Here is a 9,965-nt window from a genome sequence, read left to right as displayed (position 1 = left end):
AAATGCCTCACCTGGTGGCTTTAAGGTCCCTCTCCTCGGTTTGTGCTTTACAGACAGAGTTTCAATCATTGGAAAATAACCATTGCAAAGACGCCTCCGTTTGCCTGGTAACCAGACATATTGGAAATTTGGAAATAACTTTATTTGTGTATGTTTTCTCAATTGTTTAAGGCGTGTGACGTGTTCGGAAAAATCAGCCATGTTTTCATCACAGTGCGTGATCGTAGTAGTCACGGTGGCCCAGGTGACTGAGTTCCTGTTCCAACTCTGGCATTTTCCAATGGTGTGACCTTGGGCAATTTACTTCACCTGTCTGGACTTCAATCTGCTCAGATGCCTAACTGGAACCAGGTGATATCTAGTACCTTCCTCCCGGGTTTGCGAGGATTCATGAAATACAGCATATAAAGCACGTCAAACAGTGCCTGGCGCATAGTAAATGGGATAGTAAGCACTCCCTGTGTTTCTTGTCGTTGCCGGAAGGCAGTGCGTCCTTAACATGTTTAGAGAAAAAAAATGTTTAGAGAAATTTAATTTGTCAAATTCCTAATTTGGGTGAATTTGTTGGGTGAATATTAGAGAGATGTTGATTGCTTAAAGCAATATCAGTTCCTCAGTAGATTCAGAAGGGTAATAAACAGGACACAAAACCAAGTTTGCATACTAGTGAGGATTTCTCTCCACCAGTAAAGGCCCTTGGACTTTAAAGAATTTAATAAATAACCTCTCCTACCCCCAACTCCTATAAACTTGTCTGTAGTGACACCCCCTGCCCTCCAGGGGGCTCAGGCTGTTCCTTGGGACTCCCTACCTCTTCTGAGCACACCGCTCCAACCACTTCCAGTCTTCCTCCTTCAATGTCGTCCCCTCCTCCCCAAATGGCTCCTTCTCTAGAGCCCTAAATGAACTTAAGCCTACCCCGTTAAAATAACTGATCTTCTCTTGACCCTACAATGATTGCTGTGTTGCTCTCCATTCATAGCTCAACTCCTTCCTCACCCCTGGTTCCCTCCTCTACCCAAGACTGTCCAGCATCTCCCCATCTCCCCTTTCCACTAATAACCAGTTTCTAAATCTAATGGACACTGCCCAGCTTCCCAGCTGGATTTCTCTGTATCATTTGACATGTGCAGCCTCTCCCTTCTTGGAAATGTCTGCTTTCAGTTCCCCACCTATCTCTTGGATGGTTTCTTCTCTATCTTCTAGGCTGGCGCATCTTCCTCCTATCACCTCCCCCCATGTTGATGCTCCCCAGAGTTTGTCTTTCCTGAGCTATCTTCTCCTTACATTCTGCACAGTCTTGTAACTTGGTCCTCTTCCAAGTTGCCCTATCTCAGCCAATGACATCCCCATCCACCCATTGCTCAAGCCAGAAACGCGGGAGTAATTGTAAAATTCCACGTTATCTGGCCAATCATCAAGGAGCTATCCGTTGGCTACCCTATAACTGATGACCTACTACAGCCCAAATCAGAGCCTATCACTCCTTGCTGATGTTCAAATCTCATAGTGCTAACCTCCCCAGTTCCTCTTCATTCCGTCCACAGATGCACTAAACTACATGTAGGTCGTGGATGATTGTCACAGGGCGTGGCACGCACTAGATACTCAATAAATGTTTGTGCGTGCTGATGCTGAAAGGTGTAGGTGAGAAGATGGGGAAATACATACCATGCGGTTCCCAGTGGTCAAACCTAGAACAATTTGAGTAAAAAAAAATAAAGTAGTATTGGATTATAACCCAAAGTATAAAATAAATATCCATGAGTCTATATTGATACATTTAAATGATTGAATAAATTAATAAATGTAGGGGAAGAGGTAAATCTCCCAAACAGCAGAATTCTAGATAATATATGGTACTCCACCTTCAAGGAGGGGGGGAGCATAAGTCCCCACTCTTAAGTGTAGGCAGTGCATAGCGACTCCCTTCAAAAAGACTACAGTTTGGGAAGTGTGTGCTGGGGGGAGGCATGTAACTTGATAGCGGAGCAACCTGACAGATGCTACCTCAGCCGTGAGGCTGGTCGACATCATCAGCCGTTAATGATGTTGATAGTATGTGTACTTGACATGATGGGATGAATATGGGACTCCGTGATCTTCCTTCCTAAAACTCATCAACTCTAATCATGAGAGAAGCATCAGACAGATTCCCATAGAGCAGAGTGATGGGTTAATTCTACGTGTCAACTTGACTAGCCTATAGCACTCCACCATTCATCAAACACTAATCTAGGTGTTGCTGTTTTGTATACGTGATTAGCACCTACAATCTGTTGACTTTACGTAAAGGGTAATACGGATGGTCCTCGCCAATCGGTTGGAAGGCCTTAAGAACAAAAGTAAGGGGTCCCTGATGGAGAAGAACTTCTGCTTGTGGACTGGTCAGTGTCAGAACCTGCCCTACAGACTTTGGACTTGCCTAACCAGCCCCCTCAACTGAGTGAGCCCATTTCTTGGAGATAAATCAAATATGCCAAATATAAATATGTATATGTATTTACATATAAATATCTGTGTATATATTCATGTGTAAATATCTATGCACATCTAGAATATATTTATAAATACATAAACATACATACATATATATGTACAGAGAGAGAGACATGCTTATATATCTCCATCTGTATGTCTCTATCTATCTGTCCTACTGGTTCCCATGGGTTAAAGAGGAAACCAAAATGGAAATTATAAAATGGTTTGAACTGAATGAAAAAATATTTGTGAGATATGGCTAAAGCAATACTCAGAGAAAAAACTGTGGCCTTAAATGTATATATTGGAAAATAAGTTTATAATAAACAATTTAAGTACCATTTCTATAGTTTAGCAGAACAAGATGAGTCCCTTAAAAGTAGAAAAAAATAAGAGTAAAAATACATAAAACCCAAAATAAAATATTATAGACAGAATCAGTAACAACAAAGTTAGTTTTTTAAAAAGATTAATACAATTTAAAAATCTCCAGTGTGATTTATCAAGAAAACAAAGATCTCATATTGCAAATATTAGAAATGAAAAGGTGATGGGGCGCCTGGCTGGCTCAGTCAGAAGAGCATCGGACTTTTGATCTTAGGGTTGTGAGTTCAAGCCCCACGTTGAGTGTAGAGATTATTTAAATAAATAAATAACGGGGTGCCTGGGTGGCAATAAAAAACATTGGCAAAAGACTTGAACAGACACATCGCACATGCGCAAAAATAAATGGCTAATAAGCTCGTGAAAAAGCTCCACATCACTAGTCATCAGAGAAATGCAGATTAGGCACACAATGAGATACCATTACATACTCACTTAAATGGCTAAAATGCAAAGAGAGCAACAGCACCAAGTGTTGGAAAGGAGGTGGAGTATTGGAAATCTTACACTTTTATACATTGTACGAATTGTACAACCACTCTGGAAAACGGTTTGGCAGTTTCTTTAAAAGTTAATCATATACTTATCTTATGATTCATTTATTTACTCCTAGATATTTACCCGAGAAGATATGAAATATATGTTCACGAAAACCTTGAATGAGAATGTTCATGGAAGTTTTCTTCATAATAACCGAAAAACTAGAAATAGTTCAAACGTCTATCAACAGGAGAATGAATAGACAAACTCTGGCGTACTTCTTATCAATAAAAATAAACAATTACTTACCCATGCTTCCACATCAGTGAATCTCAAAAGCATTGTGCTGAATGAAAACAGCCAGTGCCAAAGAGTATTTATTGTATGGTTCCATTTATATAAATTTCTAGAATAGGCAGAATTAATCTGTGGTTCTAGAAATCAGTAGTTGCTTCTGTGGTAGTGGGGATTGACTGGGACAAAGCAGAGGAGAATGTCCTTGGGGTTGTGGAAATGATCTGTGCCTTAACTGGTATGTGGGATACAGGAGTGCATCTCTCTATTAAATTAGTGAATGGCATACTCAAAATCTAAACATTTTGTTATATATCAATTATGCCTCAATAAAGAAGAAATACAGCAGGGTACCCCTACATACCCAGCGGAATGGCTAAGATTAAAAAGAAAAATACTGAATGTTGGCAACTCTATAAAGCAAGTGGACCTCTCATACATTGGTGATGGGAATGTAAAATGGTACAACCACTTGGGAAATTACTTTATAAAGTTAAACACATACTTACCATATGATCTAGCAATTCCACGTCTAGGTATATACCCAAGAGAAACAAAAATATTTGATTACAAGTATTGAAAATTTATACAGTACTATTTGTAGTAGCATTAGCCAAAATAGTCAAAAAGAATCAAAACAATCCCGATGTCCACTGACAAGTGAATGGGCAAATTGTGTTACATCCACACAATGGAATAATACACCTTACCCACTGTATTTAGCCACCAGTCCCCCTCAGCAAATGAAACTTGCAACAACATGAATGAATTTCCAAAATGTTATGCTAAGTGAAAGAAGCTAGACACAAACTTGTACCTCCTATATGATTCCATTTAAATGAAATTCTAAAGAAAAAAAAACCTAGTTTACAATGACAGAAAGTAGATAAATGGTTGTCTGAGGTGAGGGGTGATGCAGAGGATTGACAGGGAAGAGGCACAAAGAAATCTTTTCGGTGATGGAAATATGTCATATCTTTATTGAGGGTACATACATTTGTCAAAACTCACTGACTTGTAAAATTAACATGGGTGCATTTATTGTGTGTAAATTATTCTTCGGTGAGGTTGATTTTTTTTTAAAGATTTTATTTATTTATTCGACAGAGATAGAGACAGCCAGCAAGAGAGGGAACACAAGCAGGGGAGTGGGAGAGGAAGAAGCAGGCTCATAGCGGAGGAGCCTGATGTGGGGCTCGATCCCATAACGCCGGGATCACGCCCTGAGCCGAAGGCAGACGCTCAACCGCTGTGCCACCCTGGCGCCCCCGGTGACGTTGATTTTTAAAGATGGAGACACCAACTGAGAAAGTCAAACTAAAAAACTAAGAATAAAAAGAGAACAAACAAAATACCCAAATAATCCACAACCATTAGAGAAATCGGATCAGCAAAGGCAGTTCCATGACCAGATACCTTCATCACTAAATTCAGTCACATATTCGAGAAGCAAGTGCTTCTGAAGATTCACAAATTATTCCACAAAGCATAAAAAATAAGGGGGCATGTCTTAACTCATTTAACAACATAATCTTAATACCCAAACCTGGCATGGATAGTACAGGGAAGGAAAACAATAGGTCAATCTCACACATGAACATAAATTTTTAAATCATAAATGAAGAAAAATTTAGCAACCTAAAACCAGTAGAGAGAGACAGTACACCATGACCAAACTGGCTTATCCTGTAAATGGAATTTATAACAGAAAAATAAGTTAATGTAAGCCTCCACATGAATATGAAGAAAGAGTAAAAACCACATATTCGTCTCAGAAACAGAAAACGCATTTGATAAAATTTGCCATCCATTAATGATTAATAATTTGAGCAAATTAAGAATAGAAGGGAACTTCTGTAACCTGATAAGGAATATCTATAAAAAACCTATGGCAAACATCACACTTAACAAAATCTTTCCTTCTGAGGTCAGAAACAGGACAAGGATGCTTGCTATTTGGTAAGGAAAAAGCAAACCTGTTTTTGCAAATGACCTAATTGTGAGTCAAGACAATCCAAAAGAAGCTACAGGTCCGTTATTTCAGCTTACAGAACTTTTTAGTAAATTAGCAGCATCAGCTTAAAAGTCAATTGCACGAAGGCAAACAACTCAATTACAAAATTGTCAAAGGATTGAATAGTGAAGATCTACAAATGGCCAAGAAACACATGAAAAAATAATCAACATCATTCGTCATTAGAGAAATGGGAACCAGAACCACGATGAGAGACCACCTCACACCTACTAGGATAACTATTATAGAAAATGGAAAACAGCAAGTGTTGGTGGAGAAATTGGAACGCTCGTATATGACTAGTGGAAATATAAAATGGTTCAGCCACTGTGGAAACAGTTTGGCTGTTCCTCAAAAAGTTAAACATAGAATAACCATATGACACAGCAATTCAAAAGAATTGAAAATAGGCGCCCACAACAGATCCCAGATGGCCCTTTTGGTCTTTCTGCCCATTACAGTAATTATGTCCACCTTGACTCTGATGGTTAAGTGCCATCACCTGGCCTCTGTTCTAGGCTCCTGTTGTACCTGTTGACTCTAGGAAGCCCACTTTCACAGCAGTTTCCACTACCATCAACTTTCACCTGCAGAGCAGAGCCACCACTGAGCTGCAAATGGTACCAGTGCCCTCCAACAACTAGCATATTTCTTATCACTTTATTGAAGGAAGTATCTCTGGACCTTCGTGAGGAACACAGGAGGCTGGAGGGTTCTCTGGTCACATACAATCATAATTTCATCCTGTGTGCCCACCTCTCTGTGCCTTTGAACCTCTTCCCAAACGAAGTTCCCTTTCTGCCAAGGAAGTTCCAGCATCACCACCTCATTTGCTGTAATGTATAGTTTTCCTAAACTTTGAAGATCTATGCCAGTAGCATATTGCAACTGGCTTCAGATGCCTTGCCAAGCCTTTAACATGTTAAAGTCTCAGTCATGGTAGCGTATCCCAGATCAATAAACTCTCCATCATCCAGACTTATTTATATTCCACCCCCTGGCCCTAGTCCAGCACCCTCAAGATCCATTCCCAAGCATGTTCCCCCAATTTCTGCTGCTACAGGTTGGCCAGATCCTGCAGTCTTTTGATGAATTATCCCTTTTTTCCCATAGCTGGGACAGTACTTCCCCACTCAGTTCATGGTGACACTTGACCAAGCTATTGGTCTAGAATCACAGAGGGGGTCAGGGTTCGATCTTGAAGAGGGCAGGTATCATCTTGTGAGGCATTTGCCTCAGGTGAGACTTTGCATGATATCCAAGCAAGGAGAGGCTGCTCTAAGGAGAAGAGGCCACTTCTGCTGGCCCAAAGGGTTCAGGAAAATCTGGGGGTTCCTGGACAGATGATCCCATACCAGGTCTGAGGGTCCTACTTCTAATCTACCAGGGTCATGACTTGCTGTGTCTTTAAACATATAATTCTGCTCTTCTCACAATCAGATTATGGCATTGATTTTCAGCGCAGTCTGCCCTGCACAAGCTGCTGATGAGAGTTTCGTTAGATGCTGCCACAGAGGCCTTCTGGCTCTTACACTGTACCCTGAGTTGATGGTTTGGCTGAAGTGAGTCTCTCACTTTTGTCTTTTAGCACTTCGATGGCATTTAACAACAACCGGCCAACTCCACAATCCTTATAATTACCATTTCCCTCTTATATCACTAATACTAGAGAGAGACGCACACGTAGTGCTTCCCCGTATTCACCGCAGTGAGAGTGAGCGTGACGGGCAGCAGTCTAGTGGATATCAGCGCCCCCGCTTACCTCAGCAATGGAATCCTTATTGCCATCTGGATGGTGAGTGATCCAATTCCAGAATCCTGTCCTGGGGATCTGCTTCTTAGGACCACTTCAGATACCAGCTGTATTTTGGGGGGTTGCCCCAGAAGGAGAACCTAACTAAGTCAAGCATTCAAAAGCAAGTCTTTATTTGAGAAACGATGCTAAGCAAGTGGGAAAGTAACATGGGGAAGAAGAGGAGGATAATAAAGGGTGTACCGTCAAACAAGTTAAGAGTGTGAACCACGAGAGCTTAAAATTCCATTGGGAAACTCGGAACCAGTAATAATTGAGCCTCAGGACCATCCCACGTGAGGGCTGAGGGAGCTGAGGTATTTATTCACCAATCCCCATCCAGTATTCCCTGAAGGTTGCTCTGGGTGGGAGTACCATTCCCCAGAACTTTCAGCCTGTCCAGTGTTAGCAGGGCAGGCTCCAGTGGCCAGAGAAAGTCCTCAGGGAAAGAACTGCAGTTTTTCTGGCAGTTGGAAGTTCTTCCAGTGAACCCAAGGGCTTGAGGAATGTGGAAGGAGCATGGACAGCACTGACTACACCAAGGGAAGAATCCTTGCCCTAGATGCAACAATGGTTCCACTCAGATGGAGATTAAGGCTTGCCTGGGCTCACAGCAAAGAAGGAGGTTACCTTCTGGGACGACTATCCCAAATACCAAGGGATAGTGGGTTGCAGCTATACAATGACGGTAGGGAAGACTGTCTAGAACCCATGTGATTCTCTGGTATGGCTCTTTCTTCTTCCATGTCCAATAGCAAAAGTTAAAGAAAAAGCATAGGAACACAATTCTGAGGATTTAGATTCATCAAGAATGAAGGTTTGGTCACCTGACTTGGTTAAAAAACAGTAATAACAAACTGAGGTTTTGGCTAAGGGCAAAGTGAAAATGAAATGAGTAATGGAAGAGGAGAGTTATAAAGATCAATTTATGACAAGTTACAGAAATAAGGATTATAGGGGGCACCTGGGTGGTGCAGTCATTAAGCGTCTGCCTTAGGCTCAGAGCGTGATCCCAGAGTCCTGGGACCGAGCCCCACATCAGGCTCCTCTGCTGGGAGCCTGCTTCTTCCTCTCCCACTCTCCCTGCTTGTGTTCCTCTCTCGCTGGCTCTCTCTCTGTCAAATAAATAAATAAATAAATAAATAAATAAATAAATAAATAAAATAAGGATTATAGAAGCTACTGGTATTTTCTTTTTTAAAAGATTTATTTGAGGGGGACACCTGGGGGGCTCAGTTCGTTATGCATCTGCCTTCGGCTCAGGTCATGATCTCAGGGTCCTGGTATGGAGTCCTGCATCAGGCTGCTTGCTCAGTGGGGAGCCTTCTTCTCCACCTCTCCCTCCACCTCTCCCACTGCTAGCTCTCTCTCTCAAATAAATCTTTTAAAAAAAAGATTTTATTCATTTAGTTGAGAGAGAGTGAGCATGAGCAGGGGGAGGGGCGGAGGGAGAGGGAGACAAGCAAACTCCCTGCTGAGCAGGGAGCCCAACTCGGGGCTCGATCCCAAGACCCTGAGATCATGACCTGAGCTGAAATCAAGAGTCGGATGCTCCAGGGCACCTGGGTGGCTCAGTCATTAAGTGTCTGCCTTGGGCTCAGGTCAAGATCCCTGCTCAGTGGGGAGCCTGCTTCTCCCCCTCCCTCTGCTGCTCTCCCTGCTTGTGCTCTCTTGCTCCCTCTGTCAAATTAAAAAAAAAAATCTTAAAAAAAATAAAGATAAAAAAAAAAAGAGTTGTATGCTCAACCGACTGAGCCACCAGGGTGCCTCCAGGAATTTTCTTTCTTGCTTTGTATTATATATACCCTCTCTCTATTTTAATTTCCCCCCTCCTTCCTTTTCCTTATTATTTTATATAAAGGTTGTCGTTGGTAGTGAACTTTATACTTCAGTCTTTCAGTTACAGAAACCTCTAGAGGAAATGTGGCTGAACTAGGAGAGGTATTAGTATCACCCAGAAATGGATACTGTTACTGTAGAGACTTTGCATCTCTACTTTTGGGGAGGGCGCCAGAGCATCTTCATTTGTACAAAGGACAATTGCATCTTGCTGGGCAAAGGCATGAAGTTTGTTACCGTTCAAATATGTATAGAAACGTGTGTAAATGTTGAGCAGGAAAAGAGGCAGATGGTTACCTGTTATTCATTTCTTGTCTTTCTGCTCCAAATCCATTCTTCCAGTCTCTGCTGTCCGATGCTGGGTGGGATTAGGACTCTGCAAACTTGTTTTCCAGACTCCATTACTAACTGGCTTTCTGTGAGGTTCTGCTAATAGGAGACACTAGAGAGAGATGGAATGCAGGAAGAAGGGAGAAGAAACTATGTCCCCATTTTTCTGGTTTTGTTCGAGTTCCTGTCATTGGAAGTTGTCTCCAGCCTTCAGCTTCTTTCTGCATGCCCAAAACCCAGCTTTGTAGATGATTCCTCTGAGGAATAAGCAGCAGCCCGCTGGTGACTCTGCCTGAGTCTGAGCCCCAACCTAGCAGGGCCCTACCTGCGGGCTCCTTGGGTGTAGTAATC

This window comes from Ursus arctos, unplaced genomic scaffold (genome assembly GCF_023065955.2).
Source record: "Ursus arctos isolate Adak ecotype North America unplaced genomic scaffold, UrsArc2.0 scaffold_24, whole genome shotgun sequence".
Lineage (NCBI taxonomy): Eukaryota > Metazoa > Chordata > Mammalia > Carnivora > Ursidae > Ursus > Ursus arctos.
The sequence above is the reverse complement of the archived record's forward strand: the minus strand, read 5'-3'. Positions refer to the sequence as shown.